The 22955-nt window shown below is 36.4% G+C and overlaps 1 protein-coding gene across 11 annotated transcripts in view; it reads left to right on the top strand.

Annotated features, from left to right (window-relative positions):
- Positions 1 to 22955, top strand: part of LOC307189184 (uncharacterized protein) — a 408683-nt gene that overhangs the window by 217944 nt on the left and 167784 nt on the right. The window lies entirely within an intron of this gene.

The following is a 22955-nucleotide window of genomic DNA, read 5'->3' as shown; positions in this document are numbered from 1 at the left end:
AAGCTTCCTTTAGCATTTGTTGTAAAGCTGGTTTCGTGGTGCTGCATTCTCTTACCTTTTGCTTGTCTGTAAAGCTTTTGATTTCTCCATCAAATCTGAATGAGATCCGTGCTGGGTAGAGTAATCTTGGTTGTATGTTTTTCTGCGTCATCACTTTAAATATGTCCTGCCATTCCCTTCTGGCTATCAGAGTTTCTACTGAAAGATCCGCTGTTAACCTTATGGGGATTCCCTTATGTGTTATTTGTTGTTTTTCCCTTGCTGCTTTTAATATTTGTTCTCTGTATTTAATTTTTGATAGTTTGATTAATATGTGTCTTGGCATGTTTCTCCTTGAATTTATCCTGTATGAGACTCTCTGTGCTTCCTGGACTTGATTAACTATTTCCTTTCCCATATTAGGGAAGTTTTCAACTATAATCTCTTCAAATATTTTCTCAGTCCCTTTTTTTTTCTCCTCTTCTTCTGGGACCCCTATAATTTGAATGTTGGTGCATTTAATGTTGTCCCAGAGGTCTCTGAGACTGTCCTCAATTCTTTTCATTCTGTTTTCTTTATTCTGCTCTGCGGTAGTTATTTCCACTCTTTTATCTTCTGGGTCACTTATCCGTTCTTCTGCCTTAGTTATTCTGCTATTGATCCCTTCTAGAGAATTTTTTATTTCATTTATTTTGTTGTTCATCAATGTTTGTTTGCTCTTTCGTTCTTCTAGGTCCTTGTTAAATGTTTCTTGCATTTTCTGTATTCTATTTCCAAGATTTTAGATCATCTTTACTATCATTATTCTGAATTCTTTTTCAGATAGAATGCCTATTTTCTCTTTATTTGTTAGGTATGGTGGGTTTTTATCTTGCTCCTTCATCTGCTGTATGGTTTTTTGTCTTCTCATTTTGCTTAACTTACTGTGTTTGGGGTCTCCGTTTTGCAGGCTGCACGTTCGTAGTTTACGTTGTTTTTGGTGTCTGTCCCCAGTGGCTAAGGTTGGTTCACTGGGTTGTGTAGGCTTCCTGGTGGAGGGGACTATTGCCTGTGTTCTGGTGGATGAGGCTGGATCTTGTCTTTCTGGTGGGCAGGTCCACGTCTGGTGGTGTGTGTTGTGGTGTCTGTGGCCTTATTATGATTTTAGGCAGCCTCTGTGCTAATGGATGGTGCTGTGATCCTATCTTGCTAGTTGTTTGGCATAGGGTGTCCATCACTGTAGCTTGCTGGTCATTGAGTGGAGCTGGGTCTTGGCATTGAGGTGGAGATCTCCACCATTTGATATAACGTGGAGCTGGGAGGTCTCTTGTGGACCGATGTCCTGAACTTGGCTCTGCCACCTTAGTGGCACAGCCCTGATACCTGGCTGGAGCACCAAGAGCCTGTCCTCCACACGGCTCAGAATAAAAGGGAGAAAAAAAAGAAAGAAAGAAAGAAGATAAAATAAAATAAAATAAAATAAGATAAAGTAAAATAAAATAATTAAAATAATTAAGAAAAAAATTTAAGTAATAAAACAATAACAAAAGAAAATGGACAGACAGAACCCTAGGACAAGTGCTAAAAGCAAAGCTATACAGACAACAGACAAGATCACATAGAGAAGCATACACATACACACTCAAGAGAAGAGAAAAAGGGAAAAATATATATATATATTGTTGCTCCCAATGTCCACCTTCTCAATTTGGGATGATTCATTGTCTATTCAGGTATTCCACAGACGCAGGGTACATCAGGTTGATTGTGGAGATTTAATCTGCTGCTCCTGAGGCTGCTGGGAGAGATTTCCCTTTCTCTCCTTTGTTTTCACAGATCCAGGGGCTCAGCTTTGGATTTGGCCCAGCCTCTGCGTGTAGGTTGCCTGAGGGCATCTGTTCCCCACCCAGACAGGATGGGGGTAAAGGAGACGCTTACTTCGGGGTCTCTAGCTCAATCAGGCCAGGGGGAGGGAGGGGTACGGATGCGGGGCGAACCTGGGTGGCAGAGGCCAGTATGACGTTGCACCAGCCTGAGGCGCGCCATGTGTTTTCCCGGGGAAGTTGTCCCTGGATCCCGGGACCCGGGCAGTGGCGGCCTGCACAGGCTCCTGGGAGGGGAGGTGTGGACAGTGACCTGTGCTCGCACACAGGCTTCTTGGTGGCGGCAGCAGCGGCCTTAGTGTCTCATGCCCGTCTCTGTGGTCCATGCTGTTAGCTGCTGCTCGCGCCCGTCTCTGGAGCTCCTTTAAGCAACACTCTTAATCCCCTCTCCTCACGCACCAGGAATCAAAGAGGAAAGAAAAAGTCCCTTGTCTCTTCGGCAGGTCCAGACTTTTTCCCGGACTCCCTCCTGGTCAGCCGTGGTGCACTAACCCCCTTCAGGCTGTGTTCACACAGCCAACCCCAGTCCTCTCCCTGCGCTCCGACCAAAGCCCGAGCCTCAGCTCCCAGCCCCGCCCGCCTCAGCGAGTGAGCAGACAAGCCTCTCGGGCTGGTGAGTGCTGGTCGGCACCGACCCTCTGTGTGGGAATCTCCCTGCTTTGCCCTTCGCACCCCTGTTGCTGTGCTCTCCTCCACGGCTCCGAAGCTTTCCCCCTTCGCCACCCGCAGTCTCCACCAGAGAGGGGGCTTCCTAGTGTGTGGAAACCTTTTCTCCTTCACAGCTCCCTGCCACTGGTGCAGGTCTCGTCCCTATCCTTTTGTCTCTGTTTATTCTTTTTTCTTTTTCCCTACCCAGGTACGTGGGGAGTTTCTTGCCTTTTGGGAGGTTTGACGTCTTCTGCTAGCGTTCAGTAGGTGTTCTGTAGGAGTTGTTCCACGTGTAGATGTATTTCTGGTGTATTTGTGGGGAGGAATGTAATCTCCGCGTCATACTCTTCTGCTGTCTTGAAGCTCTTCCTTGTAGCTTACTTTATACCTAATGGTTTATAGCTCTTAATCCCCTACCCCTATATTGCCCCTCCCCCATTCCCTCTCCCCTCTGGTAACCACTAGTTTGTTCTCTATGTCAGTGATTCAGCTTCTTTTTCATTATATTCACTGGTTTGTTGTATTTTTTAGACTCCATGTTTAAATGATATCATACAGTATTTGTCTTTTTCCATGTGACTTATTTCACTTAGCATAATGCCCTCCAAGTCTATCCATGTTGCTGCAAATGGCAAAATTTCATTTTTTTAATGGCCTGATTAAAAAATGGACAGACCTGAATAGACATTTTTCCAAAGGTGAAATGCAGATGGCCAGCAGGCACATGAGAAGATACCCAACATCGTTAATCACAGGGAAATTCAGATCAAAACCACGAGGAGGTACCAGCTCATACCTGTCAGAATGGCTATCATCAGAAAGAACACAAATAACAACTATGGGCGAGGATGTGAAGAGAAGGGAACCCTCCTACACTGTTGGTGGGAATGTAAATTGGTGCAGCCATTGTTGGAAACAGTATGGAGGTTTCTCAGAAAACTAAAAATGGAACTACTATATGATCCAGCAATTTCACACCTGGGCATATATGTGAAAAAAACAAAAACACTAATCTGAAAAGATACATGTACCCCAGTGTTCATTTCAGCATCATTTACAATAGCCAAGATATGGAAGCAACCCAAGTGTCCATTAAGAGACGAATGGATAAAAAACAATGTCGTATATATAGATGATGGAATATTAGTCTACCATAAAAAAGAATGAAACAAAATCTTCTTTTAAAAAAAAGTTTATATATTTGCTTTTTATTGCCCAAAATCTGTGTGAAAGAATGAGCTGAAGTATGACTGTGTAACAGATGATTAAGTGGAGTGAGTTAGTAGACATTTGGGAAGATTAAAGTATTCTAAGCAGTAAGTTAGTAAAACTCCCATTGTTTTGTAAGTTTTTGTTTCAAAGAAGCATTATTGATGTAGTATATATAACAAACAAAGCACATAGCATTATAAGCATTCTCATCCAGGTTTAAATTTGGTTTTGGAAACAGTCTCTATATCTTAAAACAATAAAAGAAGCTTGTATATCTAGACATAATCAATGGAAAGTTTTCCAGTAGTAATTATTTTTTACTTTGCATTGCTGAATAGCATCAGAATTACAAAATCAGCTTGTGGCCTCATATATAATTGTAATAAGCCTTAATATATACTCTTATGTATCTAAGTAACATCATTTGCAAAAACAAATTTAGTCTGATTAAAATTTAGGCAGTCCTAAAAAGGTTTTGATTACATTATCACAATAGCTGTAGTTAAATTGTAAAGAACCTAGAAATAAAGCATGGCTTAGTAAGCATATTTTTAGGCACCTAGGAAACAGGAAAATGTAAGATTTATGATTTTAATTAAAATGGATGGAAACAGAGTATTACTTATAAAGCTTTTCAGTGATATTTTTGCTGCCTGAGTTTTCCCGAGAGTCTTAAAACATTTTTATAGCCCTTACTTTGTAGTTAATAAACTCCATTGCTTTCCTACCAGAACCAAAACTTTTTTTGTGAAGCAGTTTGACTTTGCTTTATATCAAATGAATAACATGATATGAAAGGTTTTAGACATTTGGTGTGATGTTGATGGACTGGTATGACTATATCTCAATTTGAAAATATTTTTCATTTTTGTGATTTGTGGTTTACTAATCACTGTGGAATATTTTTATATATTTGTTACAGTGCACAATGGGTTTTACCACTAGATGAGGAGATTTGGTAGAAGGAATAATAGATTTAGGAAGATCACTTTCCAGTGGGACCCAGCAATGTTTTGATAGATATTTTATCTTGCGGTTTGCAAACATAATTGGAATAATCCAAAGTATAATATCTAGGACTAAAATCTGCACTTAATTATGCATTTACATTAATTTCAAAACCAGACAACTCTCCCTTAAATATTTTAGGATGATAAAATCATTAGAAATATTGGGGTTATCATTTTTACCTTAGCACTTTTATTAGAATGCTCTCTACATGTGATCAGCATATCAGTTTTTTGGATGAGATATTCTGGGTTAATATTAATGACTTGTTGCCTGAAGCCCTGCTTGTCTTTCACCAGTACCAATATCATTACTGACAAGTGAAGCTCCTTCCGAATGATAATCACCAGAAGGATAACAGATAGACCTCATGTTGTTGTAGTGTGCGAACACTGACTCACACCAGCTTCCCAAATCTGCCTTTAATTACGTAATTTTGGTGGCTTGAAGTCAGCCCCTGTGGGAGTTTTTGCACCATGGAAATCAGCAAATACCCTAAATAAGGACTTTTTAAAACATATGGAAGAGCTGGTTATTAAACATCTGCCAGCATACCATTGCCTAACCATGCCAAGGAAAAACACAAGTTTTCATTAATTCAGGGTGTACATAGCAGGAGGGGGTGGACAGGATGTTGAGTCTGTGGTTGTGTCAGTATACCACCAACACTTATCATCAACCTTATGGAAGAATCAAGTGATTATAAAATGTCATGTAAGAGACAAGCCACAGTGCATCCAGTGGGGTTCTGTCTTGTTGATCAATTGCTAGATAACCTATAACTTCCGGAGAGCTGCACCGAGCTTGAGGAAGCTGCTGTGAGCTCTGAAGCTACCAGTTCCTAGCTATGATACTTTGGGAAGGTTACCTGCTACATTCAGTACTATTTCCCAATCAGTAAAATGTGAATGAGAGTGATTCCTCACTTAATGCATTCTTTTAAAGATTGAATAATAAAATTCATATACCAGGAGAATCCCAAACTACCTACACTCTAAATGTTAGTTGCTATCATTAGGCTCTTTTTAGCTAGTTTGAGTTTATACCATATCTTTCATTTCTTTTTTTTTTTTTTATAATTGCTTTTACCAGATTTCCTCATTTCTAATAATCTTCCCAAGTCCTCAGGGTTAACCTTCACATCTGCAATAATTATTTCCACTTTTCTGAGTTTTTGTGTCAAATTGTCAAAGTGGTCACCTCCTGATAGAGATGAAATCCCAGAGGACTCTAATGAGAGCAAAGGGTTGCTATAATTCATATGTGCACACTGCATTTTATTAAAAATGAATAAATAAATAATAGTTCTTCCTTTGGGATTATCTCATTCCCCTCCCTTTACTTTTATTTTGATATATTTGAGTTTGGTTCTTTTTTGTGTCAAGGAAATAAGGCAGTATAAAGTAGGGGCACATATCATTTTGAAAAAAGTATCAGTATTGTATGTTTTTAAGATTTGTGTACAGTATGTCATTCACTTGGAACTGTTTAATATGATTAAATGGGGATGTGAGGTTTCACGCTCATCACAGTGCCGCATAGATTAAAGCAAACTGAGAAACAGTGTGAACCTAAACACGGTTGCATCAAATGCACTTTAAAGAAAGTAACTCTTCCTTAGTATCATTAAATTCTGCTTCTCTTTCGCTTTGTCCATTTTGATGGTAAGTTCTAAATGTCTAGGTCTTAAATGTCACACTGCTTCTTTATCTTTTCATGTATTATCCGTCTGCTCTTTATGACTACAGTCTGAATATATCCTGCCTTTCTTTATATTTTAATTTATTGCTGTATTTGGCCTGTTGGATACTATGTGATTTTTAAAATTTCTTTTCATAAAAAGGAAACATCAGCTTTTTGATGGAGGCGGTTGAGACCTTGAGGAGGGCTGTAGATGGGAAGCAGGAAGTATTTTAAAGCAACGGTCCAGTGACAGCACAGCCTTTCTTGTGCCAAAACAGCGTCAGGAAAACATGGGACTTCAGTTTTCCCATCTCACAGTAAAACCTAGTTAAAGGAGAATCTTTTACATTGCTCAGTGCTGTGCAAAGATTCAGCATGAATTATTTGTCATACCAACTCACACAAAAATAAAGAGAATAAAATCCAACTTCCATTAATCTCCAAATCCATTTCAAACATGTTCTCTCCCGAATCTCCAAAACACACACATCAAGCAGGTACACCCTAAAGCCATCTTCACTAAAGTTCTGGCGAGAACAGGTAAGGCACCACGAACATCTAGATCTTCCTTCCAATCCCAACATCTAGACCTCAGAGTGTGTCTTTGCTGAGCAGGACGGACTGTAAGAGGTAATGCATATACTGTATTTTCTTGTCCCTGGAGTTGGTATGGGGAGGACAGCAGAATAATGTACACGATGAATCTGATGTCGTGAATCAGGTTCTGGAGGCCAGTAAGTGACCACCCACCAAACCTGAGCTAAGGTTTAGGGAGTAGCGTGAATTCTCCCAGGTTCCTAGACTTCACATTACCAAACCAAGAAGCAACACTTGATAGAAAAAATGATATTCGTGCTTAGTAGGAATGGGGAAGAGTATTTTTATGATTTATGAAAAGCACGGCAAATTAACAGTTTCGTAAGCAGATTATTATATGAGGACTCAAAAAAACTTTCTATCACAAAGCTTATATACTGTGTAACTCAGAAGAAAGCACTGACATTTCCTTCATTAATAAGTTTCTCAATCAAAATAGATAAATAGGGACTGGTCTAACTCTTAAAGGATTTATTTTGAAATAGTTTAAATATTTTCTAATTTTTCTTTATCTGCCAAGATGCAATGTTTGGAGAACCAGTGCCAAATTTGAATTAATTGAAACCGTTGCTATTTTAATTTCACATTCCTGTAAAAATATTTATAGCATTTAATGGATTTTTTAAATTCTAAAATATTGGCCTTCAGCCATTTTGAGTATAAGAACCTCTTTATAAGTTATTGTTAAAATTTTTGAAGATGGAATTAATGGCAATTAATTATACACTCTGTATCTATTGAAGAAAATACATATCAACCAAAAAACTACAGTGACTTCAGTGTATCTTTCAACGCCCTCTGCATTTTATATAGTCAGTATTTTTGAAAACTACTATTGTATCTATATAGAGAGCTGCGTCTTAGTGTATTCTTGGGCCACTTCTAATTACTTTGCAATGCCTCAGGCACTCATGTCCCAGGCACGGTAACAAACATGATAAAAAGGAGTCCTATAAAACAGGAAACTGGGGGCTTCCCTGGTGGCGCAGTGGTTGAGAGTCCACCTGCCGATGCAGGGGACACGGGTTCGTGCCCCGGTCCGGGAAGATCCCACATGCTGCGGTGCGGCTGGGCTCGTGAGCCATGGCTGCTGAGCCTGTGTGTCCGGAGCCTGTGCTCCTCAACGGGAGCGGCCACAACAGTGAGAGACCCGCATACCGCAAAACCAAACCAAACCAAACCAAACCAAACAGAAAACTGTTGAAATGATGGGAGAATGTGTAAATATAAAAGATTTAAAATATGTAACAGTCATATTATTTTTTTTATCAATAGCAAATTTTCTAATTTAATTTTGTGTATGCTCCAAAGCTGTGGGACAAAATGAAAAATTGACTTAGTTTTTGTTGTTGATATATGGGAGCTATTTAGATTAAAGTACTCGTGATTTATAAAGAGCCTAATTTATTTATAAATGGCATATAAATCATCCCCTTCCCCATTGGCTCCAATTTAATTTTCTGAGTGCTGAATTCTTCTGCTGGATGTGATGTATTCCTCAGGCAATTGTGGAATATTTTGATTGATATAACACTTTTAAGATAAAAAAAACTAGAAAGAATTTTTAAATAAAAATTTCCACTATACTTTAGTAACCTGACAACTGGCATTGGTTTTGCACTCTGGCTTATTTTTTTAAAAAAGTATCAGTTTACACTGCTATGCATGTAAGGGTAACAAATCCTTAAATTGAGAATTTAACTAATTTACACATTTGAGGTAAGTGTGAATTAACTATTAGTATATAGCTTTCCTGATATTATCTACACTTAAAGTAAAAGTGTTATTTTCCATGCGTCTTCTCTCTAACATGTGTATTTATACCTTGTTTAAAATTTACATTTATAAACTTGACATTAAAATAATTTTGAAAGATGCACTGATTTGAAAAGGGTCTGTGAATTTGTTCTTGTATTGTTACTGTTGTTGCTGTGATGTACCCTCATTTTCTTCAGAGTTCTTTGGAATTCAAGGAGAATATTTTGAAGCTTCCAATTAAACTCAGCTGTTCCCTCCTTACCAGGCCAATTTCTTTCATGCATGGCAGTGCCAAAATCCATGCTAGCTGAATAATAAAATGAAAACATTCACAAAATCGTAGACTCTTGGATTATTTTCTATTCACTGTAAGAAGCAGAAATTACAGATACATTTTATAAGAAAATAGACTTTAAATCATTTATTTTAAATTTATATGACATTCTGTAACATACATACTTAAATTCTGTCTTATGTACTGTTCGCTTTCTATTCCTATGGCTTCACATTTTCTCATGTTGTTTCTCTAATAAAATAATAAATGGTTTTTTAATTGTAGTATTGTTTTACAATATTATATTAGCTTCAGGTGTACAACAGTGATTCAATAGTTTTATAGATTATACTCCATTTAAAATTATTACAAAATAATGGCTATATTTTCCTGTGCTGGACAATATATCCTTGTATCTTATTTATTTTATACATAGTAGTTTATATCTCTTAATCCCATATGCATATCTTGCCCCTCCCCCTGGCTTCTCCCCACTGGTAACTACTAGTTTGTTCTCTATATCTGTGAGTCTGTTTCTGTTTTGTTATATGTATTTGTTTGTTTTATTATTTAGATTCCACATTTAAGTGATAATGTACAGTATTTGTCTTTCTCTGACTTATTTCACTAAGCATAATAACCTCTAGGTCCAACTATGTTGTTACAAATGGCAGACTTTCATTTTTTATGGCTGAGTAATCCTGTGAATATATGTACGTGTGTCCTTTCATCTGTTGATGGACACTTAGGGTTGCTTCCATATCTTGGCTATTGTAAATAACATTGCTATGAACATTGGGATGCACATATCTTTTTGTATTAGTGTTTTTGTTTTCTTTGGATATATACCCAGGAGTGGAATTGCTAGATCACATGGTAGTTCTAGTTTTAGTTTTTGGAGGAACCTCCATACTGTTCTGCATAGTGGCTGCACCAACTTACATTCCCACCAACAGTGTAGGAGGGTTTCCTTTTCTCCACACCCTCTCCAGCATTTGTGATTTGTGGTCTTTTTGATGATGGCCATTCTGACAGGTGTGAGGTGATATCTCATTGTGGTTTTGATCTGCATTTCTGTGATGATTAGTGATGCTGAGCATTTTTTCATGTGCCTGTTGACCATCTGAATATCTTGTTTGGAAAAATGTCTATTACATCTTTTAAATGGGTTGTTTGTTTTTTGATATTGAGTTGTATGAGCTGTTTATATGTTTTGGATATCAATTAGTGATATCATTTACAAATATTTTCTCCCATTCAGTAGGTGGTCTTCTCCTATTGTCAATGACTTCCTTTGCTGTGTGGAATCTTTTAGGTTTAATTCTGTCCCATTTAAAATTCTTTTGTTTTTGTTTCCTTTGTCTTAGGAGACAGATCCAAAAAAATATTGCTATGATTTATGTCAGAGAGTGTTCTGCCTATGTTCTCTTCTAGGAGTTTTATGGTTTCAGGTCTTACATTTAGATCTATAATCCACTTTGAGTTTATTTTTATATATTGAATGAGAAAATATTCTAATCTTATTCTTTTACATGTAGCTGTCCAGTTTCCCCAGCACCACTGACTGCAGAGATTGTCTTTTCTCCATTGTGTATTCTGGGCTCCTTTGTTGTAGATTAATCGACTGTAGTGTGTGGGTTTATTTCTGGGTTGTCTATGCTGTTCCATTGATCTGTGTGTCTGTTTTTGTGCCAGGACCATGCTATTTTGATTATTGTAGCTTCATAATATGGTCTGAAATCTGGGAGGAGTATACATACAGGTTTGTTTCTTTTCTTTCCCTCAAGATTGCTTTGCCAATTTGGAGTCTTTTGTAGGTCCAACTCTTGTTGAAGTGAGACTCTTGTTGAAGTGCGGTCTTGTTTTTTATTTCTTCAGCAACTCTGTCTTTTGATTGGAGCATTTAGTCTATTTACATTTAAAGTAATTATTGATAGGTATGTACTTACTGCCGTTTTGTTATTTGTTTTCTGGATGTTTTTGCAGTTCTTTGTCTTTTCTTCTTTAATTTCTCCTCGTATGGTTTGATTTTCTTTAGTGGTATGCTTGTATTCCTTGTTCTCTACTTTTTGTGTATATTGTAGGTTTTTGATTTGCTTACGAGGGGGTTCATATATATGTTGATGTATAACTATATCAACTTGTTTTAAACAGGTAGCCATTTAAGTTCAAACACATTCTGAAAGAGCTACACTTTTAACTCCCTGACATTTTGTGTTCATGATGTCATATTTTAAGTCTTGATATTTATCCCTTTACTGAGTATTGTAGTTATAGTTGGTCTTACTTTTTTTTTTGTCTTTTAATTTTTGTACTTGCTTTTTTAAGTGATTGATCCTCAGCCTTTACTATGTTTTATATAAAAGTTTGCCTTTACTAGTGGTATCTCTCCTTTCCCATAGATTCTTACTTCTTGTTATAGCCTTTTCTTTTCCATTTAGAGAAGACCTTTAACACTTCTTTTAGGGTCAGTTTAGTATTAATGAACTCTTCCAGTTTTTCCTTTTCTTAAAAGTTCATTATCTCTCCTTCAGTTCTAAATCATAAGCTTGCTGGGTTGCAGGTTTTTCCCTTTCAGCACCTTAAATATATCATGCTACACCCTTCACGCTGCAAAGTTTTTGCAGAAAAATCACCTGATAGCCTTATGGGGGTTCCCTTGTACATGACTCTGTTTTTCTCTTGCTGCCTTTAGAATTCTCTCTTCATCTGTAATTTTTGCCATGTTAATTATGATATGTCTTGATTTGGGTCCAGTTGAGATCATCTTGTTTGGGACTTTCTGTGCTTCCTGTACCTGGATATCTGTTTCCTTCTTCAGTTTTGGGAAGTTTCAGCCATAATTTCATTAAATACATTTTCGACCCTCTTCTCTCTCTTTTAGACTTCTGGCTATAATGTGAATGTTGGTATGCTTGAGTTTGTCCCAGAGATCCCTTAATCTGTTCTCATTTTTTAATTTGTTTTTCTTTTTGCTGTTTTGATTGGGTGATTTCTGTTATTCTGTCTTCCAGATCACTTATGCATTCTTCTCTATCACCAATTTGTTAATTCCCGTTTTTCATTTCAGTTATTGTAGTCTTCAGTTCTGATTGTCTTTTATATTTTCTAGTTCCTTGTTAAAATTCTCACCATGTTCATCTTTTCTCTAAATCAGTATTCTTATTACTAATGCTTTGAACTATTTATCTGGTACAATATTGATTTCTGTTTTATTATTTATTTTTTCAGGGGTTTTCTCTTGCTCTTTCAATTGAAAAATTCCTCTGTCTTCTCATTTTGCCTAACACTCTGTCTCTATGAAATTAGGTGAAACAGTTACCTACCCAAGTCTTGAAGGGGTGTCCTTGTGGGGGACCGTGCCTATACAGTCTTCACGTGCCCAGTGGCTTTGGTGGGAGACCTGGATCTGACGTGAACACAAGTCATGGCTTTGCTTAGAGTGTGCTGGCAGCTGTCTCCTTGGTAGGAAGTGAAGCTGGAGATGGAGAGGCTAGAACCAGAGCCAGGGGTGAGATAGGGCTTCTCTTCAGCTCGGTGGTTGTCACCAGTCTATCAGGGGTGGGGCCGGTTTCCTAGTCTCTGGCACAGAAGCTCTCAGGGTCAAGTCCAAGCTGGATCTGTCCTCTTAACTGTCCCCATATCCCAGAATCCCAGGAACCCTTGCCCCAGAGGGGAGCATTGCTGGAGCAAGAGGGGCTGATGCGGGTGCTTGACATGGATTTGGGCACAGGTTATGTGGGCCGCAGCCAGTCAGTGGCCCAGACCACTTGGGATGCACTGCCTGTGTAAACACCAGTAATGGCTGCCCCACCCTTCTCAGATGCTGCTCTGAATCTGAACCACCTTTGTGCCTCAAAGCTGAGTTCTTTCCTCATCTGCTGCCATCCTCTCCCCAGCATGGAGCTGTGTCATGAAACACGCAGGGCCAGGGTGATCATTCAGCTCAGGCTGGGGTGTGTGCTATAGGGCTATTGTGGGAAACCACCCAGAGACCCATGTAGTTTCGATCCACCTTCTGCCCTGTTTTGGGAGTAAGCAAGTGTGTGCACACACTCCTCACGAGAGGATTCAAGGCTTCCCACAGCCCTCCTGCTGGTCACACTGGCCCTGCAACCAGCCAAGGGGGCTGGTCTTCCCTATGTTGGACCCCAGGACTGGGAGGCCCAGTTTGTGGCTGGAACGACTCACTCCGCAGGGAGGGTCTCTGCTCCTATAATCCTCCTCCTTTGCTGAGTCTCCTCCCAGTGGACAGGTCCTGACCTGATTGCTTCTCTTCCCTTTCCACCCAATTCCATGTGTATCTTTTTTATAGCTTTGGTTGGACAAGAGTCTTTCTGCCAGTCTCCAGTTAGTTTTCAGTGAGAATTAATTGTTCCACATGTAGATGTATTTTTGATGTGTTTGTGGAGGAGGTGAGTTCCACATCCTCCCACTCCACCGTCTTGATCTCCTCCCCTAAAATGATTAATTCTTCTAAAGACATATGTTGCACTTACCTTCCATGTTCCACAGCCACACACCACACACAGTATTTAATAATAGTTTTTGATTGATTAAAATTGAGACACTAAATAATGCACACTGAAAGCACTGCATGTAGATAATTGGTATTTTCATGCAAGAAAGTTTTAGTAAATATACCAGACTTTGATCATTCATCAGTAATCATGGTAAGGCAGAAATCTGTTTCTCACTTATTTTCTTAAATTAATTTCTGACAAGAGCATTTTCCATTAAGAATAATCATGTATTCCATGATTAACATAAGAAAAATAAATCGAGTCCATGCTTTTTTTTTTACCCTAGTGATCCAAGTCATGGTCTTTTTAACCAGACTTCTGACCTCTGTTCCAGAAGTTTCCTTAGATACAGAATCCAATTTCATTTTTTCTGAATTGAAATTTTTATACATGCTATCTGTACATACATAGGTAAACTGAAGTGGAAAACTAGACAAAATATTTTAGTGAGGTTGATAATTAGAATTTAATGAATGTATTTTACTTAATGGATATATCACTGTTAAATTATTTTGATAAATGCTTTAATTCCTTTCATTATATATTTTATATCTTTATACCTACCAGTCTTTTGGAAGAGAGCTATAGTAAAATGCACCTAAATTTTTTTTTAAAAACTTCTATTTTGAATAGTATTCTTATGAAATAATTAAAATAATTCATTATGAAAAGAAAATATCAAATGTCTGGGCTAATAAAGTACATTTTCAAATGCATTGATTTATTTAGTATATATTTGTGATAGTCACATTAATTGTCAATTATAACATTTACATTAATTTGCTTCTGATGATTTACTTGATAATTATATTTTACTTGTTTCTCAGCAGATACCTCATCAACTTTGGGTAGTGACAATATAGACTAAAAAGTTTTTTGGTATTCAAAGAAAAGGGAAAGAGGATCAATCTGTCATATCTCACAGAATTAAGACTAAAGTTTTCACATAATTTCAACGTTAGCAATAGGCACCTTCACCATGGCTTCAATTGGTATCTGTGGACTTGTCAGTTTGGACATTGAATATTCAAAATCTGTTTCTCACATTTTCAGTAAACATTACAATCATAATCTTTTTAATGTTTATTATATTTTCTGAGGAAAAGCAATAGAAATGTTTTCACCTGTTACACAGTATCATTAAAAGAAAGACATTGATTAATGTGTAACTTGATTCAGTGATCTGTAATTAAAAATGAGATAGGTATTTGCACTCAACAGAGCATGATGCTCTTTTTCTTATTATCATCCTATTTTTAGTCTAATATTGGAATGACTTTATAAACAAAATTATTATTAATTCAAAGAAACAACAAAATGCATTACTGTCCAAATTAGAAGCAAGAAAATTTTCTTTCTTCATTAGTGAGACCAACATATTTTTATTGTGAAATATTAACTCCCTCTACTGTAATTGCCTTTAATTTTCCAAATATATTTTAACTTTTTTTTTCAAAAAATATAAGCAAGTAATTACAAAGTTACTTTCCCTAGATGGCATACAAACAATATACACAATACTCTTTATCTTTTCTTATTAATTCACATAGATAAATGAAAATAGATACATGCCAGACATTTTGTTTTCATTCTAATATGAAACATAATTTGACTGTCTCTTTGAATAACTTTTTTCCTTGGAGACTATTCATTAAAGAAGATGAAATTATGTTTTTAATTTTTATTTTATATTGGAGTATAGTTGATTTAAAATGTGTCAGTTTTAGGTGTACAGCAAAGTGATTTAGTAATACATACATCTATTCTTTTTCAGATTCTTTTCCCATATAGGTTATAACAGAGTATTGAGTATAGTTCCCTGTGCTATACAGTAGGTCCTCATTGGTTATCTATTTTATATATAGTAGTGTGTATATGTTAATTCCAAACTCCTAATTTATCCCTCTCCCTTTCCCCTCTGGCAACCATAAGTTTGTTTTCTGTACCTGTTGAGTCTCTTTTCATTTTGGAAATAAGTCATTTGTATCATTTTTTAGATGCCACATATAAGTAATATCATATGATATTGGCCTTTCTCTGTCTAACTTACATCACTTAGTATGATAATCTCTAGGTCCATCCATGTTGCTGCAAATGGCATTATTTCATTCTTTTTTATATGGCTTTGTAATATTCCATTGTATATATACCATGTCTTCTTTATCCATCCATCTGTCGATGTACATTTAGGTTTGTTCCCTGTCTTGGCTATTGTAAATATTGCTGCACTGAACATTGGGGTGCATGTATCTTTTCAGATTACTGTTTTCTATAGATACATGCCAAGGAGTGGGATTGCTGGATCATATGGTAGCTCTATTTTTAGTGTTTTAAGGAACCTCCATACTGTTCTCCATGGTGGTTGTACCAATTCGCATTCCCACCAACACTGTAGGAGGGTTACCTTTTCTCCATAACCTCTCCAGCATTTATTATTTGTAGACATTTTTGTTTTGTTTTTTTGCGGTATGTTGGCCTCTCACTGTTGTGGCCTCTCCCGTTGCGGAGCACAGGCTCCGGACGCGCAGGCTCAGCGGCCATGGCTCACGGGCCCAGCCGCTCTGCAGCATGTGGGATCTTCCCGGACTGGGGCACGAACCCGTGTCCCCTGCATCGGCAGGTGGACTGTCAACCACTGCGCCACCAGGGAAGCCCTATTTGTAGACTTTTTGATGTTGTCCATTCTGACCAATGTGAGGTGATACCTCATTGTACTTTTGATTTGCATTTCTCTGATTATTAGCAATGTTGAGCATTTTTTTCATGTGATTTTGGCCATCTCTATATGTTCTTTGGAAAAATTTCTATTTAGATCTTCTGCCCAGTTTTTAATTTGGTTGGTTGTTTTGTTTTTTGTTTTTATATTGAGCTGCATGTGCTGTTTGTATATTTTGGAAAGTAAGCTCTTGTCAGTTGCATCGTATACAAATATCTTTTCCCATTCTGTGGGTTATCTTTTTGTTTGGTTTATGGCTACCTTTGCTGTGCAAAAGATTTTAAGTTTAATTAGATCCCATTTTTTACTATTTGTTTTTATTAGATTAATTGACCATAGGTGTATGGGTTTATTTCTGGGCTTTCTATCCTGTTCCATTGATCTATAATTCTGACTTTGTGCCAGTACTGTACTGTTTTGATTACTGTAGCTTTATAGTATAGTCTGAAATCAGGGAGCCTGATTCCTCCAGCTCCATTTTTCTTTCCCAAGATTGCTTTGGCTATTTGGGGTCTTTTCTGTTTCCATACAAATTTTAAGATTTTTTTGTTCTAGATCTGCAAGAAAAAATGCCATTGGTAATTTGATAGGGATTGCATTGAATCTTTTGATTGGTAGTATAGCCTTTTGACAATATTGATTCTTTCAATCCAAGAACATGGTATATCTTTCCATCTGTTTGTGTCATCTTTGATTTCTTTCATCAGCATATTACAGTTTTTGGAGTACAGGTCTTTTGCTTCCTTATATAGGTTTATTCCTAGGTATTTTATTGTTTTTGATGTGATGGTAAATGGAATTGTTTCTTGAATTTCTCTTTCTGATCTTTCGTTGTTAGTGTATAGGAATGCAAGAGGTTTCTGTGTGTTAATTTTGTATCCTGCAACTTTACCAAATTCATTGATGAGCTCTAGTAGTTTTCTGGTAGCATCTTTAGGATTTTCTGTGTATGGTATCATGTCATCTACAAACAGTGACAGCTTTACTTCTTCTTTTACAGTTTGGGTCCCTTTTATTTGTTTTTCTTCTCTTGGTGCCATGGCTAGGACTTCCAAAACTATGTTGAACAAAAGTGGTGAAAGTGGACATCCTTGTCTTTTTCCTGATGAGAGGAAATGCTTTCAGTTGTTCACTTTTGAGTATGATGTTAGCTGTGGGTTTTTCATATAGGTCCTTTATTATATTGAAGTATGTTCCTTCTATGCCCTTTCTGGGGAGTTTTTATGATAAATGGGCGTTGAATTTTGTCAAAGGTTTTTATGCAGTTTTTGAAATGATCATATGGTTTTTATTCTTCAGTTTGTTTATGTGATATATCACACTTATTGATTTGTGGATATTGAAATATGCTTGCATCCCTGGTATAAATCCCACTTGATCATGTAGTATGATCCTTTTACTATATTGTTGGATTCAGTTTGCTAGTATTTTTTTGAGGGTTTTTGTGTCTAAGTTCATTAGTGATATTGGCCTGTAATTTTCTTTTTTGTGGTATCATCAGTAAAGGCAAATATAGAGTAAAGTTAGGAAATTATCCATGCACAAATATGACATAAAAACCAACAATCATGAGAAGAGGAGAGCACAAATGCAAGATATTTGAAATGTATTTGAAATCAAGAGACCAACAACTTAAAACAATCTTGTATATATATAGTATATATATATACTATATCAAAACCTGATGGTAACCACAAACCAAAAATGTACAGTAGGTATCCACACAAAAAAGAAAAAGGAATCCAAACACAGCACTAAAGATAATCATCAGATCACAAGAACAGAGAACAAAATGGAAGGAAGAAAAAAGACCTACAAAAACAAATCCAAAACAACTAACAAAATGGCAGTAAGAACATACATATCAGTAATTATCTTAAATGTAAATGGAGTAAATGCTCCAACCAAAAGACATAGACTAGCTGAATGGATACAAAAACAAGACCCATATATATGCTTTGTACAAGAGACCCACTTCAGACCTAGGGACACATACAGACTGAAAGTGAGGGGATGGGAAAAGATATTCCATGCAAATGGAAATCAAAAGGAAGCTGGAGTAGCAATTCTCATATCAGACAAAATAGACTTTAAATTAAAGACTGTTACAAGACAAAGAAGGACACTATATAATGATCAAGGGATCAATCCAAGAAGAAGATATAACAATTGTAAATATATATACACTCAACATAGGAGCACCCCAATATATAAGGAAAATGCAAACAGCCATAAAAGGAATAATTGACTGTAACACAATAATAGTGAGGGGCTTTAACACCCCACCTACATCAATGGACAGATCATGCAGACAGAAACTCAATAAGGAAATACACACCTTAAGTGACACCTTAGACCAGATGAACCTTCCATCTGAAAGCAGCAGAATACACATTCTTTTCAAGTGCACATGGAACATTCTCCAGGATATATCACATGCTGGGTTATAAAGCAAGCCTAGATAAATTTAAGAAAATTGAAATCATATCAAACATCTTTTCCTACAAAAATGCTATGAGATTAAAAGTCAACTACAAGGGAAAAAACTATAAAAAGTGAAAATACATGGAGGGTAATCAATATGCTACTAAACAACCAATGGATCACTGAAGAAAGAGTAAATAAAAGTTACCTAGAGACAAATGAAAATGAAAACGCATCAATCCAAAACCTATGGGATGCAGCAAAAGCAATTCTAAAAGGGAAGTTTATAGCAAGTAAGTTTATAATCTTACATCAGGAAATAAGAAAAATCACAAATAAACAACCTAACCTTACACCTAAAGCAACTAGAGAAAGAAGAACAAACAAAACCCAAAATTAGCAGAAGGAAAGAAATCATAAAGATCAGAGCAGAAATAAATGAAGTAGAGACTAAGTAAACAGTAGAAAAGATCAATGAAACTAAAAGCTGGTTCTTTGAAAAGATAAACAAAATTGATAAACCTTTAGCCGGACTCATCAAGAAAATGAGGGAGAGGGCTCAATTCAATAAAATTAGAAATGAAAAAGAAGTTACAGCTGACATCACAGAAATACAAAGGATCATAAGAGACTATTACAAGCAACTATATGCCAATAAAATGGACAACCTAAAATAAATGGACAAATTCTCGGAAAGGTGCAATCTCCCAATACTGAACCAGGAAGAAGCAGAAAATATGAACAGGCCAGTCACAAACACTGAAATTGAAAGTGTCATTAAAAAACTCCCAACAAACAAAAGTCCAGATGGCTTCACAGACAAATTCTGTCAAACGTTTAGAAAAGAGTTAAGAACTATCTTTCTGAAACTATTTCAAAAAATTGCAGAGGAAGGAACACTCCCAAACTCATTCTATGAGGCCACCATCACTCTGATACCAAAACCAGAGAAGATGCAATGTTTAGTAGGTGGGTTTTTATATGTCTACATTATTATCACTATTTTACTTATTAAAACTTCAATATATTTGGAATTTAAAAAGAAGAAATCAATTTTTAAGGAATTTCAGAATCTAAATATGCCCTTAGGAATTTGGATTGTGAATATTATAGCATATTAATGAATCATAAAGGGACTTTCAATAAGTCATTATTATGAGTGTAAACCCATAACTACAATTGTTACTTGGGTTCCACCCAATGTTAATAATGAGGTAATAAGTTACATTTCATTATTTAACTTTTTTCTTAGTACAGTCAAAGTTTTTTGTCAGAAGTAATATAGTATTACTCTTACATTTTATGATACCTAGAGGGAATATAGAAGGTGAAAAATCTCTCATGAACTAGGTCAGATATCTATTCCATCATTTATAAACCTATCTAATTAATTCATCCAAATCTGAAATCCTTTTTGCTACTCTCTATATTTTTATGCTATTCTATGTGTAGTTTTCTTTTGGCCATAGGACTTATAATCTTATATACCACATAAAACAGTTATTTTTTGTATTTAATGTTTATTGACTTCTCTCTCTATAATGTAATCTTAAGGAAAGGAATTTTTCTTAACTTGTTAATGATTCTGGAAAAATTTGAATCCATATGCAAAAAGAAATGAAAAATGCTCCATCCCTTGCATCAAATAGAAAAATTACCTCAAAATGGATTATAACCCTAAATGAAAACCTAAAGCTACAAGACTTCCAGGAGAAAAAATAAGAGAAAACTCCTTGGAACCTCAGGTTTGGCAAAATTTCTTACACTTGATAGGAAAAAATGTGATCTACAAAAGAAAAAAGAAGATAAAACTTTATCACAAGTTTTTCATGATAAAAAACATTGTTGAAAGGAATAAAATAAGATAGACTGGGAGAATATATTTGCAAAGTATATAGCTGATAAAGAATTTTTATCAAGAATCAATATAGAAATTACAAACCTCAATTTTAGTAAAATATCACTCTAAAGATAGGCATAAGGTTTTTGACACCTCACCAGAGAAGCATATGAAAAGGTATTCAACATCACTGGTAACTAGGGAAATGCAAATAAAAACCAAGGTAAGATACCATTACACACCATCACAATGGGATGTAAAGAAAACGACAGACACCAATTTCTGGAGAGGCTGCAGACAGTGGGAACAGTCATCCATTGCTGGTGTGGATTTAAAATGGAACAGCCATTTGAGCAAAGAATTTGTAGCATCTCATAAAAGGAAACACACTCAGAGAAATGCAGTTGAAGGCAGAATGAGATACCAGGACACAAGGAGCAAAATTATAAAAGTGAAAAAGAAAATACCAAATTGGTAAAGACTTGAAGCAACTGAAACTCACAACTGTTCCTGCTGGGAGAACGTAAGAGTAATACCACTTTGAGAAGCTCTCGGAAGTATCTGCTATCAAAGAACACACATAGATCCTATAGCACAGAAACGTCAATCCCCGGCTTTTGACCAGTGGCAAACTGTGGAGATACTCATACAAGTGCACAAGAATATTCAGAAAAGCTCTGTGCATTATAGCCCCAAAGTAGAAAGTACCCAGATGTCCATCAGATATTCAGTGGTATCATAGCTCATTCATAAAATTTGAACTTTTTCCAAAATTCACTGTCCATGATAAGTTCTCTTTTCTGTATATGTATTAAACCTCATGTAAAAGCTAAACAAAAGTCCATGTTATATATGATTGGTTAACTTTATACAGGGCAATAAAACAATATTATCTTTAAAAAAATTAATAAAAGTAAGCATACAATTGCTGTATGATCCAAAAATCTCGCTCTGATGTATTGATCCCAATAAAATTTAAATTCGTATTCACAGAAAACCTTTTCACAAATGCTTAGAGCAATTTTATTCACGTTCACCCAAAACTCAAAGTCCCAATGTCCTTCAACGGGTAGATGGATAAACTAACTCGTACGTTTATGCAATGGTCTGCTATTTGTCAATACAAAGGAATAAAGTACTGCTATAGTTAACATAGATAATTGTGGAATACTTTATGCTAATTTAGGTGAGCAAGATTCAGAAGGCAATATAAGAATGATTCCCTTTATTTTTTATTTATTTATTTTTTTTGTGGTACGCCGGCCTCTCGCTGTTGTGGCCTCTCCCGTTGCGGAGCACAGGCTCCGGACGCGCAGGCTCAGCGGCCATGGCTCACGGGCCCAGCCGCTCCGCGGCATGTGGGATCTTACCGGATCGGGGCACGAACCCGTGTCCCCTGTATCGGCAGGCGGACTCTCAACCACTGCGCCACCAGGGAAGCCCGAGAATGATTCCCTTTATAAACCCTTATGGGAAAGCAAAACAACAGGGGCAGAAAACAAATAGCAGCTCTCATAAGACAGGTGGACAATCACCTTTGAGCAGTAAATTACTGTAATGGGTACCAACAGCTGAGGGGAGCCTGAGAGGAGTTATAAAAATATATTTACCGTCATCATGATTGTGTCTCACTGTGTTATGTTTTCATTGCACACAGGCACATGACACACCTCATCACAGTGCATGTTTTTGAAAGTTAAAGACGATACTTTACTTATTTAGGAACTTGAACCTTAATATTAACTAACAATACCATAATTTAAAACAATTTTACACGTCTATGTGGGGATATTTTGTAATTTTTTCTTTTCATATAATATGGCTAATCCTCACTCCTGGACAGTGATTTCAGTGTGTCCGATTTCACCATTTTGAATAAAGTTATATTTCACTGTGCTCTTGAAAGGCTATCACAGAAAGGCCCCATCTGTGACTAGGCTCCTGGTTTCCCCTAAGTCAGCACCAAAGAACAATCAAAGACAGGAACAAAGATCCATTGGTTGATACAAAGAATGAATATTATAGACCATTATAACGTAACGTCAGTTACACACCTGTCAGCAGTGTCTAGAGAATTATTAAGCCATGATAAAGTTTCAAAAAGTAACTCAGAAAAAGTAGAACTAGTTACAATTTTGCAGAACAGGTAAGGGTTTTTTTTTGTTTTGTTTTATTTTTTTTTAATAAAAATCTTTAAATGATCCCTTATGATGGTTGTAGTAGAAAATTTAACTGACACTGTAAAGCTGGGGTTCAAAAGATTTTGCTTGCCTGGGACTTTGTTTATCATAAATTTCATCATTAAGCGTTTACCTTTAGAAAAGACTTCACATGAAAGACAGAAAGCTGATATTTCAGATTCAGGAGAAAGTACATTATTTATGTGAGTAGTTGGATTTTAGGGAAAACTCCACAAGTGTGCAAGTTCATA

The sequence above is a fragment of the Stenella coeruleoalba genome (genome assembly GCF_951394435.1).
Source record: "Stenella coeruleoalba genome assembly, chromosome: 7".
Taxonomy (NCBI): Eukaryota; Metazoa; Chordata; class Mammalia; order Artiodactyla; family Delphinidae; genus Stenella; species Stenella coeruleoalba.
Note: the sequence above shows the minus strand (reverse complement) of the source record. Positions and strands in the feature narration are given on the sequence as shown.